This window comes from Aulostomus chinensis, chromosome 4, assembly GCF_037954235.1.
Source record: "Aulostomus chinensis isolate RoL2024-O1b breed Wild chromosome 4, RoL_Achi_v1.0, whole genome shotgun sequence".
NCBI classification, from domain to species: Eukaryota; Metazoa; Chordata; class Actinopteri; order Syngnathiformes; family Aulostomidae; genus Aulostomus; species Aulostomus chinensis.
In genome coordinates, this window is record NC_141323.1 from 4631668 (window position 1) to 4648682 (window position 17015).

General features: G+C 44.5%; 1 long non-coding RNA gene across 5 annotated transcripts in view; it reads right to left on the reverse strand.

Annotated features, from left to right (window-relative positions):
* Nucleotides 1-17015, reverse strand: part of LOC147262366 (uncharacterized) — a 136250-nt gene that overhangs the window by 88834 nt on the left and 30401 nt on the right. For all 5 annotated transcript variants that reach the window (XR_015112539.1, XR_015112540.1, XR_015112543.1 and 2 more), the window contains exon 2: nt 271-346. This is a non-coding gene — a long non-coding RNA (uncharacterized LOC147262366). The remainder of the gene's footprint in view (nt 1-270; nt 347-17015) is intronic.

A 17015-nucleotide genomic window follows, 5' to 3' on the forward strand; every position in this document is an offset into this window, starting at 1 on the left:
ATCGCCCCATCTGTTTAGAACTGGTGAGAACCCACGCCAGCTCCGTCGATAGAGCCAAGGTTCGGAGAATCCCGAAGAGCATCAGTTCAAGAATCCGTACCAGTTTGGTGGAAAGGCCTCATCAAGCCCTTAGTTACACGGGTGAGCTACAACTCTATAAACGTGTGTCATTAAAAGGATTTCCGTTTATATACACATCAAATCTGGGAAATGGAACTGCTTAATTTTAATAAACTGGTAAGTAGTGAATCCTTAACTCATGTTACTGACCTGCTGTTTCTGCTGCCGATCCCAGGTATTCCCAAACTTGGATTTCGTCTCCAGCGAAGCAGCAACATTCCCAATTCTAGGTGGAACCAAAGGACAGTTACAACTTGCCCAAACCCAGATAATTCCTTTGCCTCTACTCTTTTACTGCATTTCTAGAATTAGCTTGACATTTCATGGAGACACAGCTCATCACCATTATGGATATCAGCATTCCTGTGAGGACGTGGCAATCTGTTCATTATGGAGATATTATAACAAATCAAGCACTCAGAGAAACCTCCCGGTGATGTTAGGTGAAGTCAAAGGATCACCAAAATCTTTCCAAGTGGGTAAACTAAAGTCTCAGGAGGGTTCTTACATGGCTCCACGGGTCAAAGACCATCTGAAATTGATTAAACTTGTATTTATGGTCTACTGAAGTGCCTTTATGTTGCCCCCTGAAAGGCTGACTTGAAGGCAACATCCATGTATCCTGGATGTTGCCTTCAAAGCTCTCAGCACAACTGGGAAAGAAGAAGCAAAGTTAAGAGACTGAATTTAGGGGAGAAAAAAAAAAACCCACTCATTTTATATCTTTGGTGGCAATCAGAAAGTTGTACCAACCTCTTTCCATGTCTTTGTGGGACAGTGTAACATCTGCGGTCTGTCCTTGTTTTATTTGTTTAACCTCTGAAACCCTCCACTGATAACGACAGCAGTACAAGTCAGACACGCCAGAAGCGCCGTTGTTGTGTGAAGGTTATCTACTCATCTCTAAGATCATAAAAACTATCTACCATTTTATTAAGTGTTGGATTGTAACTACTGAAAAGCTAATAAGAAGCTGACTCAAGGTTGAAATGACAACAGAGAGGCAGAACCTTGAAAAATAATGTGGACTAAAGAGACATTTCGTACAATCAAACTGCATCATCCATCTGTCTTAAGGCCACATTTTTCATACATTTGTGTGTTTTGTGTTCAGGGTTTTTGCAACTTCATGAAGTTCATTGATGTCCGATGTACTTTGTATGACCTCATATTCCTGAAACCCCTATCTTCACCTTTTGTGCGTTGCCGCAGCTCATGCTAGCTAGGCTTAGCTCACATGAGCTAGATTGTTGCGCTCTCTTTTCTTAACGTCTCCTCTTCTGCTGTTGGTTTGAAGGAATAAAACCACAGGCACATGCACGAACTCTCACAGCTACACAGCAGAATGATCCACCAAACTATTCCAGGGTTCTCAAATCTGTAACTGCACTTGAGCGTAAAGAATGGAGAGGGTGTTTCAGGGTGAAAGACAAGTGAATGGGAGCAAGTGAAGCGAAGTCTGAAATGATGATCTGATTCTGATTTACTGCACTGCAGTTGAAGTCCTCCAAAATAACCATGAAATAGTTTAACAGCCTTATTTAAATAAAAATCTGAGCAGCTGGTTAAGAAAGTCTTAAAAGCTGACATCAGAGTAAAAACTGAAAGGTTAACCAGGTAATGTTTCTGATTTTTAACCAGCTTAGTATCCTTACAGGAGGTAATATTGGTATATCCACCTCCCTCACACCTCCAGACCTTGAACTGTACGATGCACTTTCACAGTTTTGATAGGCCCACGGTGATGCACCATCAAACTGAGAGACGGGCAGCCGTCGCTCAGCCGGGATACCTGCATCAGTGACGGTGTTTTGCCGCTAATGCATCAACATTCCTGCGGCCTCGGAGGAGAAAAAGTCCAGTGCATTCTGGTTGCTGTAAGTTTCCTCAGGAGGCTGGCTGGCGTCTGTCCATGAGGGACCCTGAGAGAAGCTGCTCCTTTGAGTTGAAGGGAACCAGCTGTGGTGGTTCGAGCATCAAGTCCGGATGCCACCAGGCCGGCCTCCTAGGAGGGACTTCCAGGTACATCCAGATGGGAGGAGGAGATTCTGACTGTCATGTTTACCCTGCTTTCTGGTGCAATAGCCGCGTTCCTGTCTACTTGCAAGAGGGACGAGGTAAATCTGCTTTTTTAGCAGCATTAACCCAGGTCTCAAAAAAACAAAACACCAGCACCTACTGATGTGCAGTGGAAAAAAGGTGTTACGCGAACCAACAGCAGTGTTAAACTGAAACGAACACAATGAGTACAGTCTTAAAAGAAGCAAATAAAAAAAATGTGTGGTAATAAGAATGTAATATTTTGTTTATCCCCTGGGGGAGAACGGTTAATGATCTATGCCAACTCACAAAGCACAGAGTGCTCCTCCGCCAACAGATCCCGCACTGATCTTCACTCTCCCAGCAGATGTGGGTAGTGACGAAGAACCAATCGCTGTCTCATCGTTCGCAACAAAAAAAATCAGTGTTTACTCGATGAGGGCTTTATTCCTATTTAATCATTTGCAAAAAATAGATTTGTACTATCAGCAACACACGATCAAACCCGGTCCCTGGAGTCAGCCAGGCACCAGGATGGTCCTGGATATAGACACAAGGGACTGTCTTAGTTCGTCATGAACGTTATTTCATCGTTAAGCTCCCATGGGAAGAAGCCTTTACTCAGTTGAGGAGAAAAATAGCGAAGCCCAGAATAAGTATTACTGTAATCTAATATTTCTAAATTAATCACACGTCTTGACGTTATCTGCGCTTCAACTGATTAGAGATTTTCATGCTTCTTTATTCATAATTCAAAGGAAAACCTTTGTCTCTTCACGGCAACATTCTATACTTTGTACTGAATGTTTTCATCGATTGGAACTTTCAAACAAAATTTCTGTTTGAACAAATTAAAAAGTCCTTGCACTTGAATCTGTTAAACTATCCTGTGTACTGCTCCGAGAGCCCAGAACGTCTGAGTCTATTAACTTTCAGACTTAGAGGAGCCTGTCTCGACAGCGGAGGGCAGGTGATGTTAAACCTCTCTATAACCCTGTCAATGAGCAACTCCACTTCACTCACTGTGTGTGTGTGTGTGTGTGTGTGTGTTTGTGTGTGTACTAGCTCCCATGTGCAATGCATGTGTGCGCATGTCTCCCCTCCGGTGATGGCATGGGATTGCAAGGGAAGAAAGACAGGGTTGGAGGTTAATCTGAGGTTGGTATAGTTCATCAGACTCCTAAAGTGATGCGTGGCAGCAGCATGGGCAGACAGGCAGGCAGGGAAAAGTGAGATGAATACAGAACTGCAGCATCAACAACGCTCACACACAAAAAACAAATATATTCAGTGTGAGGAATCATCCATGCTGTACCTGCTTCTTTGTTTCCATTTAACGAGTCATAAAAGCCCTCCACTGGTCGTGCTTTCTACCTCAGTCCTTCACAAATTTGCTAAAGAAAGAATGCAATATCAAAGGATGATTGGTGTTTTTCAACCTGGGCCTACTGAAATGACTTAAAAGGATAAAAAAGAGAGTACTTTATTTGCATCTAATAGTCATCAAAATGACCACAATACAGCATCAGTTTAAAGGCGTGGAGCAATTTTGCAGGTAAAGTCCGTTCACTAAAAGTGTTTTGTTTTCACCACTGACACCTGCGAATGCACCAGCACAAAGAGCTGAACGCAGCCACTCCAGACAAAGGGCCCTGCGATAACCAGGAAGTTTTCAAAATAAAACACCATGTGCCAATGTAACCACATAATCTATGCACTCACCACTCCATCCATCGTCATCGTCACCCTGGACAGGTCGCCAGTCCATGGCAGGACCAACATACAGAGACGAACAACCATTCACACTCACATTCACACCTACAGTCAATTTAGAGTATCAATCAGCCTAGTCCCCAAATTGATGTCTTTGGACTGTGGGAGGAAGCTGGAGTACCAGAGAGAACCCACGCAGAAACAGGGAGAACATGGAGACTCACACAGAAAGATCCCACGCCCGAGTCGGGACTCGAACCCGGAACCTTCTTGCTGTGAGGCCACAGTGCTAACCACCGCACCACCGTGCAGCCCCCACTCACCACTCAAAGACAGAAAACCAACGGGTAACCACCAAATGAACGGAGTCTGAGCAAGTCAACAATGCAGAACACAATGCATCTGAAATGCTGGCAGCTGACCCAGCAGCTTTGCAGAGGACAGACGTACACACAGCCGCACCGCCATGGAGACGGACCCAGCGGCATCCCGGCGACAGGCTCCGATTGTTATTTTTGGTGGCTGACCTTGAGATCTATCCAGACAGAGTATTTTATTGCCTGAAAATAATCTATTTCCAAATTCAGGGATGAGGATTCATCTGATTTTGATGTGAATGACGCATTTAAATGTGACAGCTGTCCGTATTTATTTGAGCCAAAGCAGAGCGTCACAAGATTGAGGGCTTAGATGAGGACATTTAATTGGACTTCTGTGCAATAACAACCCCAGAACAGTCAGTGCGCTCCCACAGCAGGTCCTCAGTAGACGCTGATATTACCCTTGACAGCAAACTGCAGTCGGATTCTCTTCTGGTTCTCCCCCAGCATCACATACCCAACAACTTAACCAGCAGTGTACCTGTTGAACGGGTGGCTTAAAGAGAGAAGTCCGCAAAAATGAAAATTCATTATCATAATCATTCATTATCTGCTCACTACACTCCAATTTCAGTTTTATTTGAATTCAGTTACTTGCTAGACAAGTTCCTCTGAAGGACCATCTTGACGTTAGACACTGGCAACAACAATCTGTGTGTTAAAATCCCACTCTTTTAGTTGGGCGACTTTGACGAGACGAGCTGCAGCTGTTTTGCGGTTACACTTATGTTGCTACATCAGAGTTGTAATCGATCATCTTGATCCCAACACGTGGGAAAATAGCGCTCAGGTTGAAAAATGCTGCAATTATCCTTTTATGGTTTCTCTGAAAAAAGAAAACCATGAATCCAATCAGCTGTGACCAACCTATGGAAGGCAATATGCTGCCTTTTTTCGCTCATTATTTATCTGTTTCAGCAGCAGAGAAGAGCTAGGACAGGAGAAAGTCATTGAAAGGCATTCTTAGTTGCATGAGTACATGACGACCAAAAGAAAAACATCACGCATCGCAAAAGTGTGAATAGAAAATCTCACCCAGCAAGGTTAAAAAAGCTTGGCAGTGCAGATTTGTGTAGCGTTTTGTTGAGAGGCCACGCAGTGTTGACAGTGGCAGTACGAAACGCAAACAGCTATTCAGGTTTAGAATGCTAAGCTTCCGAAGGCACGGCCTCATCTGCCTCCATATGAAAAGACCCCGGGTGAGACCTGGCATACGCTGGATTACAGGGGGAAATGCCTTCCTTCAAAAAAAAAAAAAAAGGAAAAAGAAAAAGGAAAAAGAAAAAGATTACACACCTCTTAGCTAATGTGCATGAGAACGATGAGCCAAAGAATACAAGCGCAAGAAAACGCTGGTAGGAAGGTGATGCAGAGAAGTAATACGAGGGAAGGGAGACGCTGGTTTGCAAAAACAGGTATTTAGAGACAAGAATAGCGCAGCATTCATGAACTCAGCGGCTGGATAGGATTTTGTCTCATGATAATGCATGCAGAGATCAGTGCGTCTTCTTTTCAGATTCACCCCAAAGGCCCTCTGAAGAGTGTGAGGAGAAGAGGGAGGGTGAGGAAGTTTAACAAACAATCTTTGTTATCACAAAATAGGCTCTGAATACGCCGCTGCCTATTTACAAGGAGATCAATGGGGCATTCAAAGAATTCAGAAGGCGGTTATGAAAAGAATAGAGGAAAACAACTTGAATTGAATTATGATTTCTCTCTTCATTTTAATGCTTTGTTAACTGTTGGGAAGAATGTGAACAATAAGGCACCTCAATACAATGCAGTACACTTTCACAGGGAAGCTTGATTTCACCGTCTTCATTGAAAGTGAAATGAAGCGCTCCGAGCACCCTGAGGGCCATCGGTGTTACGCTGAACTGTGCTCAATTCCGACTTGGGAATGAAAGCGGTGAACCCCAACCTTTCACAAAACAGCAAAACTGACACAAATCAAAAAATCCCCTAGTCCATATAACAGTGACACATTAGAGCAAGCGAGTTGACGGTGGTTTTACCAACACTGAGCGGCAAGAACCAGAATACACGTAACACTGCAGTATTGAAGTATCAGAGCGGTAGCCAATACCGCTAACCTACGTCCCCTCATATTGCGAGTGGTAAGACAAAACTCATCCGGAGCGACTGAGCTGGTCAAGTCCCCAGTGACACACAGTCCACCGCCCATCCAGCTGCAGCAACGCAAACCAGCAGAGAGCTGCACACAGAACGCCTCGGCTGTTGCAAGTACCGCAGAAGTGAGGGAGGAAGTCACATGACCCCAAACAAATTCTCAACCAAATGGTTTTACCAAACAATCACAAAAAAAAACAAAACCAAACCCCGATATGTTTTTGTGTTTCCTTTAAGCAGAGAAATTCCACATTGTCGTGGAGTTACTGTGAGCTACACGCCACCAGCGGTTTGACGAGAGAAGAGACTGCCATGTTTTTGTTGTCTTCACGAACACGGCTCAGGAATAGCATCGTTTATAACTGATGGAGTAAACCTATCTGCAGCAGGCGCTAGCAGCAGGTGGTAAATGATAAGGCGAACATTAGTGCTCTTGACATGTATAGAAACATGACAAATGGGACGCAGCTCAACTGTTGTCTGTAATGATAACACTGAAATCCATTGACTGCATTAAAACGTGTTGCGATTTTAGCGGCTGGCTGATGAGTTTATATAATCACTCTAACTGCAAATTTGCTAGCTGCTAAATGAGTTGATTCAATTACTTGATGATGTGCGACAACAACGAGTGCATTAAGTGCATTATGAGCAGCACGTGCGGCGCTCACACAGTCACCCCGCAGACGAGCAGGAGCGCACCTCCAGCAACAGGACGTGCACTTCCAGGCTGCTGCGCTTGCTTGATGAACAACACCCAGACTCAGACGGCGAGAGGGATTCGGTTTAAAACGTGAAGTCAATCCGGCCGGATGAGTTCGCGTCACCAGTATAACTGCATTACATGAAGGCGTCACAGACGAAGAAAATTGCTGAGTTGCATAAATGGGATTGTTATTCTTAGAGATGCTATTTTTCTATGCTGAGACTTCTGGCCTTGTAGCTGAACTAAATGGTTTCTGTTACACCGACGTTGAATTTGTGGAGTCGAATTTCCAGAGGAAGTGTTAACGGTGTCTTTGTTTCAACTTCCTTAGTGAGGTTGTCATTGGGGGGTCGGGGGGGGGGGCAGTGTTACATCTTATATCCCCGTACGTGTCATTTCATGTCCCAATAACAATACATATTACGCCAAAGTATGTTTTCTCTCAATTCTCTGAATTTAACCTCATGTCTCGTGTCTATGTTGTGATGAAATATTAATTACAAGGTCCGTGGCACTGTGACTTGGTGGTGTCACGCGGCTCCGTTTTTTTTTTTTTTTTATTAAATAGAATCATCACCTGTTTATGCTACGGTCACAAGAAAGAAGAGGAAACATAAAGCAAACAGAAAAGTAAGCGTTTCCTCTGGAGGTGGTGATGGTTGGTCTATAGAACAAAAAATGATCGTGTTCTTGAGAAATGCCATTTTCTGCATTCCTTTTCTATTTGTCTACTTTGTTGACACCGGTACAGAGGAGGTGCTAATTTAGTCTTTTTTTCCCTCTTCTTGTTCTTTTGATTATCATTGTGTTTCCTCGACAAGGAGATAAAACAATGTAGTAAAGTCTTTCCTTTAATTATTTGTTAACATCCATTTCTCTATTTCATTTGTGTCAGTCTAGATTAGGTGGAGGTCTTCTTTCTCAGTTATTACTGTAGTTGGCATTGGGCTGTGAAAATGTTTTCAATCATAGATAATCGTCACCTTTTTATTCTTTATTTGCCAGGAAGAAGAAATGAAAAGAGCAAACCAAAGAAGGAATGTCCCCTAGAGTGGTGGTGATGGTTGGCTCGGTAAAATCAGAAAACTGGAGATTATTCTTATGACTCGTGTGTTAATATTCCACGGAAGTCTTATAGATGAGCTGAATGCTTATTTGGGAAATTGCAAATCCTGTGTTTCATTCGTGCAGGTCCACAGTGAATCCTAATATTGTCTTTCCTCATGTCGTCTTGTTCGTTTTCCTCCTTTTTATTTTGTTTTTCCTGTAGTTCTTATTGGGGGAGATGGACTATTTTTATGTGTTTTATTCAAATTCGCAAGAGGAGTAGAACGAAAGCGAAATAAAGAGAGGGGAAAAGCCCCCTCGAGGGAGCGGTGAAGGTTGGGACAAACAAAATGAAATGAAATAAAAATGATTATCTTAATAATATGGTTGTACACAGCACGTTACCGAGGGGCGATCGATGCAGCTACTGAGCTAAGTGTCGCGCTGCGTCTGCAGGTGTGTGTGTTTACTCCAACATGACCGAGGGTCTAAATGAGAAATCCAGTTAGTTCAAGTGCTCTGGGTGAGTTTCACACAGTAAACAAGAAAAGCTTTCTGAACAGTCCACCCTCAACCAGCCGGGGGGGGTGCATCTTCAAAAGGCTCGCCAGCGTCAGGCCGTCGCTCTGCAGGGTAAGAAAACAGCCCCCACATCTTAAAATCTCACTATCAAAATGCAGCAAATGAAAGGCGTGAAACTCTCTGTGAGAAGAGGAGTGCCGGCGCGGACCGAGCACGCCATCAGGTGAGGGTGCAGCCACGCTGGCTAGCTTGCCCTGGCGAGTAACGCTGGTCCAGCAGAGACTTCCGTATTCTTCCTCTCCTCTCTACTGTTAATCTGCCTCTTTTCTCACTTGCATTCCCTCCCACACGCGGGATCTGTTTTTCTTTTTTTCCCCATCAATCTCTCCTCGCCCTCCTCCCTCCCTTTGTTTCTCTCTCGCCTTCTCGCTGCGGTGTTTTGCCACGGCTCTTACCTTTCCCCCTGTAGGGCTGTATGTCTGCTGTAATGAATTGTACTTAATTGCCGACTGGGACCTACGGCCTTAAATATAATTCTCAGGACACTTAACCCAGGTCACTATGAACAATAAACACACCTTAATAAATGGGCTTGAAAAGAGAGAGAGAGGAAAATCATCCCTCTCTTCAGGCAACACCACGGCACAGGTGGGCAACCACACCGAGTAACAGCCTAATTAGTAGTATTTTTACACTCCACCTTCCTCTTACTTCAGGTTGAATAAGACCAAATACTGGTACCCGCGGTCCAGCAAAATTCAAGCTTTCGATTGGCTTTAATATTAATAATAATATGAGAATGACACAATTATGATGTGAGAATTGTAAACAACACTCTCTAACAAGCTTGACCTGAACAGTCAGTTGAAGCAATAATCAGACGAAAGCAGGAAGTATTCTGACCTTATTTTTCTCCCATTTTGACAAACACACCAGTCAAACTGGCTTAAATCCTGTGAGTGCTGCGAGCTGGGCTCAAAGCACAGGTCTTGCATTCTTAGCAAAAACAAAAAAGCAACACTCAGAAGGTAGCACAGCGCAACAAATTAGCAGAAAGATATAAACGGGCATGCACACATTACAAGCAATGACCAACGCAATAAACTATTTCCACTGAAGAACAAGAAAAGTTGTGCTGAACTCGAAAAGCGAGGCTTCAAAAATGAGAATCTACTGTACTGGAGCGCGATGACAGTTTTTAGCCGCGGTCGTCAACACCAGACCAGTGGTACCTTGGGATCAGCGACGTACGGCCGGTTCTATGAATCCTGTCGTTAGATGACCAGTTTCAACGACTGATTGAAAAATGCGTCACAAGTCCTCATTTTTATTTACGTTTCCCAAACAGGAAGAGCTCCTGCAGCTCCCCTACTTCCCTCAAAGCAGCTGTCGGCCATGAGCCACACGGTGATTCACTCTCAGAACTATATCTCTCTTTATTCAGGCGTGGAACCTCCGAATCCAGGAAGGTTGTGTAGATTTGGGAAGACAGAACAAACTCGTGTGTCACCGCTTCCCTCGTAAGCCGTCCTCGGACACGACGGGATTCCCGCTTCTCCGCAAACTCCACAATCACAGCCTCAGAAAGCAATACACCCACATCTGTACAAACAAAACGGTTTGTTCGCCGTTCTGTGTTCTAGCAAACGGTGCTTCCCTCAGATAAACACCATTACCACAGCTTCATTCTCTTAGTCCCACCCTGAGGAAAGAAAGCCAGGCAAGGAAATACTCTCTTATGTGATATGGCCGGCACAGATGCATTTACAGTGCGCTATTAATCACAGGAAGATCATTTGCTCCTCCGAGCCACCCAGGAGCTTAATTTCATTTGTTCCCATCGATTTAACGGCCATTTCAGAAACAGGGGGGTTGTGCGGGGAGTGTTGGCTCGATACAAGCTATCGATCAGTAACTAAATGACCTTGTGTACACGGTGACCGTGGAAACCACCCAAAAGATGCAAAAGGAGTTACATCCTTCAAAAGGGTCTTGGCAGGTTTTGAAGCAGGAGGGTCAAATGGACCAACATACCTCACACACACACACACACACACACACACACACACACACACACACACTTTCTTCCGATAATTAATCTTTCTGTTCATATTTATGCGCAGCGCCACTCCATCCTCTCAGGACCACTGTCATGACAACCACTCCTACACCGGCAAGTCCCCCCCCCCCCGCTTCCATTAGTACTTGGCAAAGAGACTCAGCTATGAACACCTTGTGACCTTTGGCCTCTTCAGCATATGAACTACTATTCCCAGGTATGGCGTCGCATCACAGCTAACTAGGGCCTGGGGGTGGGGTGGTGGGGGTTGGGGGGGGGGCTGGCTCTCTCGGCACTCAAACAAACGTTGTTTACACAAATTACATGCTAAAGGAGATGATTAACTACCCAGCTGAACCCGCGCCCCACATTGGCAGCAGTCCCACAACACTATTTATGAGGGTTTTTTGCATTAATGTGTATGGGTGCGGAGGAGTTAGTGGGGGGGGGTGTGTGTGTGTGTGTGCGTGCGTGCGTGTGTGTGTGTGTGGGGGGGGGTTAATCAAATAATGAGAGCGCAATTCTGTGAAGCCACCGAGCAGGAATTAGTAGCACAAAATGAACTAGTCTTTTGTTTGAGGTCGTTTGATTACTTGGGCGGCAGCAGCAGGCGCAATTCTATTCACATTTCTAATCCTAATCTTGTTAGAGTGTAACATCCACCTTCTCTCTCTCTCTCACTCACACACACACACACACACACACACACACAGGTGTGCGTGCGTTAAGTAGGTGAATGATGGATATATCTCGTTTCCTGGCTTACCTTATCAGCAGAAGGGCCAGTATGGGTTTCATCAGGCGCTTGATGAAGTTAGAGATACAAGAAAGGCAGGCAGCTTTTGAGGAAGGGTACATCCACACAAAACAAGATTGGCTTGTCTTCACGGTGAAATAAATGGTGCTGTTGAAGCCGAGATAGTCAAAGAAGAAAAGGGGAAGACGGCTTTTATGGTGCAGCCTACTTGATAAGGGTTCCAGTGTGATTAGAAAAGGTAAAAGGGATACGGGGCTTAATGCTGTTCTCTCTGATGGAAAACTGTCAATAACTTTACTAAGTTGCTGCCTGGGTAATTGAAAACATGTTAGCATGGCCCACAAGATAATGTGAAAGTGCTGTGGACTTACATATAAAAGTGAAATAATTTATTATCCTTTTTTTCCCCCTCTTTCAGAAAAGTTGTTTTCTGTTTTATACTAATTCCACAATTGGAACTGGAAATATAACTGTGGGCTTGGAAACATATCAAGGTCTTAATAGACCAGAGAGAGAACATGTTTTTGTGTGTGTGTGTGTGTGTGTGTGTGTTCCCTCAATTAATTTGTAAAATAACGAAGTAGTAGATATTAAAATAACTCATTTGAGCAGACAAGCTCTATATCGGGGCCTCAAAATAACCAAAATGCAGAGCAGAGTTCTGTATCGCAGAGCCCAAAATGACCAAATTCTGCCAACTAACGATCCAGGAACAAGTTGTAAACTGTGGCCTCAGCTAACGTCGACATTTGTCAGCTCAAAATAAGTAAATGTTAGGAACAAGTTACGCATCCTGTTCCCTCAGTGCACTCACAAAAATAAGTGTTCTCTTCTTCTTGGCAGCCTAACTAAAGCAACACCTGATGTCATCTCTCCTAAGCTGGGCTGTTATAAATATAATTCATCACCTTGTAGCTAAAAAGGTGGTACAACATCCAAATTTTCGTTAGTAGCATGGCCAAAGCCCCTCGAACATCAATTCTTGTCATGGCAATTGAAAACAAATGTCTTGATTAGTATTGAAAACAAATGTCTTGATTAGTATCAGCTGTGCAGCCTTGTTCCATCAGGCGTAATAAAGATAACGCCGACTCTTTGCCCTCTTGAACTGCAATGAGCGCTCCTTTGTTGCCTTGATTGCTACTAACAGTAGCATTGCTAATTTACCTATACGTCTGATCGCTGGCCCCTCCGTGACTTTCATCATCATCATCATCATCATCAGCGCAGCGTGAGCTCGTCGTCTACGATCCACTCCAGTGGTGAGTGTTCAAAAAGACTCGAGGATTTTGCCATGGTACCAATTAGAACCCGTATGGTTTCCGGGTCAGGTACATGTGTGAGGACCTTTAAACTAAAATAGAAAACTGAAACAATGACATTTTGATTCGTAGAAGACATTTCTCCCTGTGTACCGTGAGATGGTGAGTGAAAGACAGCATTTAACAAGAATGCAAAAAGAAAGCAAACACAAATTCTGCAACATACAATGCGCTTAAGCGAAAACTGTGTGTGACTCATGTTAGAACACAAAAGTGCCAAGGCAGCCTGAGATATTTGGGCTGACACTGGAGCCGCTCATGCCAGCCGACGAGCTGTCTGCTGTTGAAAGAGCAGATTTAATTCACTATCTAGAAGTTTAAGAAGGAAAACAAATGGTTCTCTTTTGCCTCGTCAGCTCACTGTCGACTGAATTTATGGTCAAGGATGGAGTTAAATTTTGTCGTTTTATTCAACTAGTGTCTGAACTCCCTTTTTGCCATGGCAGAATAAGGAGATTGCTCTCAGTGATTTAAGTAACTTTTCAAAAAGGACAGTCCCACAATAATAGATCTTCACATAAGAGTGCAGAGGTGGGAAAGTGAGGTGTTTCAACTTTCGGCTCAAACTTTTCCATTTTAAACTCTTCGCACACAAAAAGTCCGTCATATTCCCATGAGCATTGTAGCGCAAAACTATGAAGCCCTTCGACGAGACTCCAGCCTTGACTATGGCTGTGACAGTGGTGTATTTCCACTTAACTGTCAAGCCAATTTTGAGCGAACGGAAGGCGTGGTGCAGTAAAGGAAACGGGCATTAAGGGTGTTTCCATCACCTGATTTTGGACTGAATAAAACAGGCTGTGCAATGCTGTCAGTAGATGGGAGTCGAGGCGATGACGCGCGTGGCTGATGGCTGTGTCAGAGAGGAAAAAGAGGACATCTTTCTGCTTTCACTACTTGCCAGCGAGTATTGGACAAAGACGTAGCAGAAACGGCCGGTCAGTCACGTGTTGCTACATAAAAGTAACGAAGGATAAGCGTTGGCGAGAGATCGCAGAGACCCTTCAGCAAACGAGCGAGTACCTGGTTAGCCGAGCTACTCCAGCCTTCACGCTCCAGCCCCACTGCACCACACCTCTGTTGCCATGACTGACTACAACGTGATGATTCTTCTCCACAATGACTGGAACTTCTCACGCGAGCATGGGATGATGGTGTTGGCAGTGAGCGGACCGAGGAGTGGCAGGAATCTTATCATGCGTCATGAGCTCAAGAGTTTCCCCTGTTGTTGTTGTATTTTTCTTGCATTTGTGTCTTTTTTCACATTTTGCCATTTTCTCTCAACCTTTTCTGAGGCGGTACTTCAAATATGTTCAAGGAAACCCCTCTAATGAGTCCAAACAGCTAACGGACTCAACTGGATGACCGTCACTTCAATCATCCTGGTCCTGCCTCCCAACAGAGTGCTGAGCCAATTCATGTCATATACAAGTCACCCGTGTGCAGCCTGTGTATTTAAACTCACATTGATGATGTTATGTTTCACCAGCCGCTTTAAATCTGCCAGCCATAACTGCACTTGCCGCTAGAAACAACTATAACTGTCCTGGATGGAAGCTGCTGTTTGTCTGTCGTTGCGCGAGTCAACAGTTGCATTGATTTAAATATTCTATCATATCCATTTTAATCTAATGCCTGTTTTTTTTCCCACCCCCAAGGTTACAGTGGATAAGTGAGAGAGAGAGAGAGACGGGATTTTTCGATTCTCTGTCCGTCTGTGACGTAAATGAGAATTGACATTAAAGCATCTTGAGTGGTGCTCCTGAATCTAGAGGTCTCATAACATGTAAGCATTCCTCGCGCGTTACTTCTCTGTAAGCTCTAACTCTCCTCCTCTTTGCTAGTACAGACACATGCGACAAACCAGGTACATGACATACACCTCATGTTGAAATCCAAGGTGAAAGCTGTGAGAAGAAAAGTTGACGGCTCTGCTCCACAGGGTGCCTTGCGCTCCTCTTAAACATGTCCTAAATTAGCAGCTTTGATAGGAGCAAATGGTGGTTTATCAAAGACACAGTCCACACTCAAGGAAAGGATGTTGACCACCAGCACCTTTTCTGTGCCAAACACGCCTCAACTGCTTTTCCAAGAGTGTACTTGAAGAGAGGTGTCGAGGAACAAAGAAAAAAGACAAGAGAGAGAATGAAAGAAGGAGTCAGGGGAAATAAATTCCTTTTTTTTTTCCAAAAAAGAATGTTTAACACAAAACTGTAACTCGGAAGAGGTTGCAAAGAGTGAGTGAATGAGTGAAAGTAAGACAAAGACTGTCGCACTTGAGCTGACACGACGTCTCCTCATCTTGTCACAGGGAGAGAGAGACCTGGCCAAGGGAATTGGGAGGAGCAGAAAATGCTGGATCCCAGGCCCACAGTGCCCATCACTGTCACGCGTGTCTGGCAGTACAATGCATGCTAGTGACACGTGAAGATCCCTCGAGTCTGAAATGGGACAGGAGACCCTCTTTTTTTTCATCCCCTCCCACCCACACTGCTTCTCCATCCAGTCCTTCTATTTCATCCTGCCTATAAGTGCCTCATTATATACGCCTGTAAAACAGCCACAAGTTAATACCTGTATTCCCCAGTGGAGGCTATAGAAGTCTGCCCGATGCTTTTGAGCAGCTTAATTGGTGAATGGTGACCAGATTCTTTTGAGGGAAAGCAAAGAAAGAGAAGAAAGGAAACTCCACTATTCGCTGCCTCCAATTTCTCCCAGCTGAGGAGTACAAGCTTCTCCACCACAAAGATACTGATTAGCTGTCCATCAAGGAGTAAACTACCTTAGCTTGAGTGAACTGTGTTAACTTGCTGCTGGGCGAGAGCAAAAGCACACCTACACCAACTCGAGGTGTTCAGACTGAAAGCAGATTATGGCAAATTGCACTAAATTGGCTGATGGAATGCCCATGTTGTCCAACTCTGTTGTACTCAAACTGCCAATGTTGTAGTTCGGTAGCAGGAAGACGGTTTGGAGTGTAAGAACTTGTATGTGTGTGCCACAGGGATACTGAAAGGATCACGCGTGTATACATCATGGATGATATTAGACTGAACATATGGAGGATGCTGGTGCTACGCTAAATCCTGCTAGCTGCTGTAATAGAGCGTTATACACCCGCTCCACTGCTTGTTTGTTTTCCAATGATGCTGCTGGGCAGGCAGAACGTAGACCTGCAATGAAATAGATTGCAGTGTCAAGCAGCCACAATCACTGACCTCAACGACCATGGCTACACTCACATTAGCCAACCTAAGATGATGGGAAAACATCTCCAGACGCCCTTGAGTGAACTGACCGATCCATCAGACCTAGTTGGCCTGTCTGTTAGGTTCAAGTTGCTGTTCTACTTTGTGTCCAGGAATCCACGAAGGTCCACGTGATATGGATTTTATCATCAGAGGATGTTTGCGGAGGGTTTGTGTACCGAGCCACCAGCCATCAGGGAAGCTGGTAGCACTCGTTGAAGCATTTTTAATCATCAGATCTGATCAGAGTGAATCATCAGGCCTGTGTTTGCTGAAGTGTTTCCAACTGCCGAGCTCCGTGTATCATATGATCTTCTGTCACCAGGCGGGATAGTGCTAGCGAACCCATTTAAAACAACAAAGGAATCTGAAGCAAAGTGTGAAAGCGTGTCCTACACGAGTGAGAAGCTGTCAGCATGCGCGTCTGACTAACCGAGCATCCACGCCTCGTTTCTACAGACGGATATTTGGGGGCCATAAATCTCGGTGATATCTGATGTGTTGGTGAGATTCCACACGCGTAATCGTGGGGAAAAAAAGACTAAATTAGCCTCTCATCCTCAGCTAATCAGTGGATCTTTATTTTGCCTTCTGGAGTTGAATCGCATGCATGAAACAAAATTGCAGACATCATGGACATGTGGAAAGCTACAGTCTACACTGTAAATCCTTAAGAGGGGCTCTTCAAAGCTCTCCCCCTTTCTCTTAGGTACTCCTGATTCTGGATGCAACTGTGCAGCCTCGAAAATTCACTGTCTAGACTTCTAACGCTTGAGCTGAGTTCCCTGTTGGTATTATTCTGGTATCCCAGTATCTATTTCTCTGAGAGTCATGCCACCCTTGCCTCTCCTCTCTGCTCTCTTCAATTGCCTTTGTGCTTTGTTTTCTGCCGGCCTGATTGTTTTCCTGTCTGTGAGCCATTACCAGATGTCTGTGAGTCAAGAAGGTGGGTGCAGCTTGATCCATCAAAC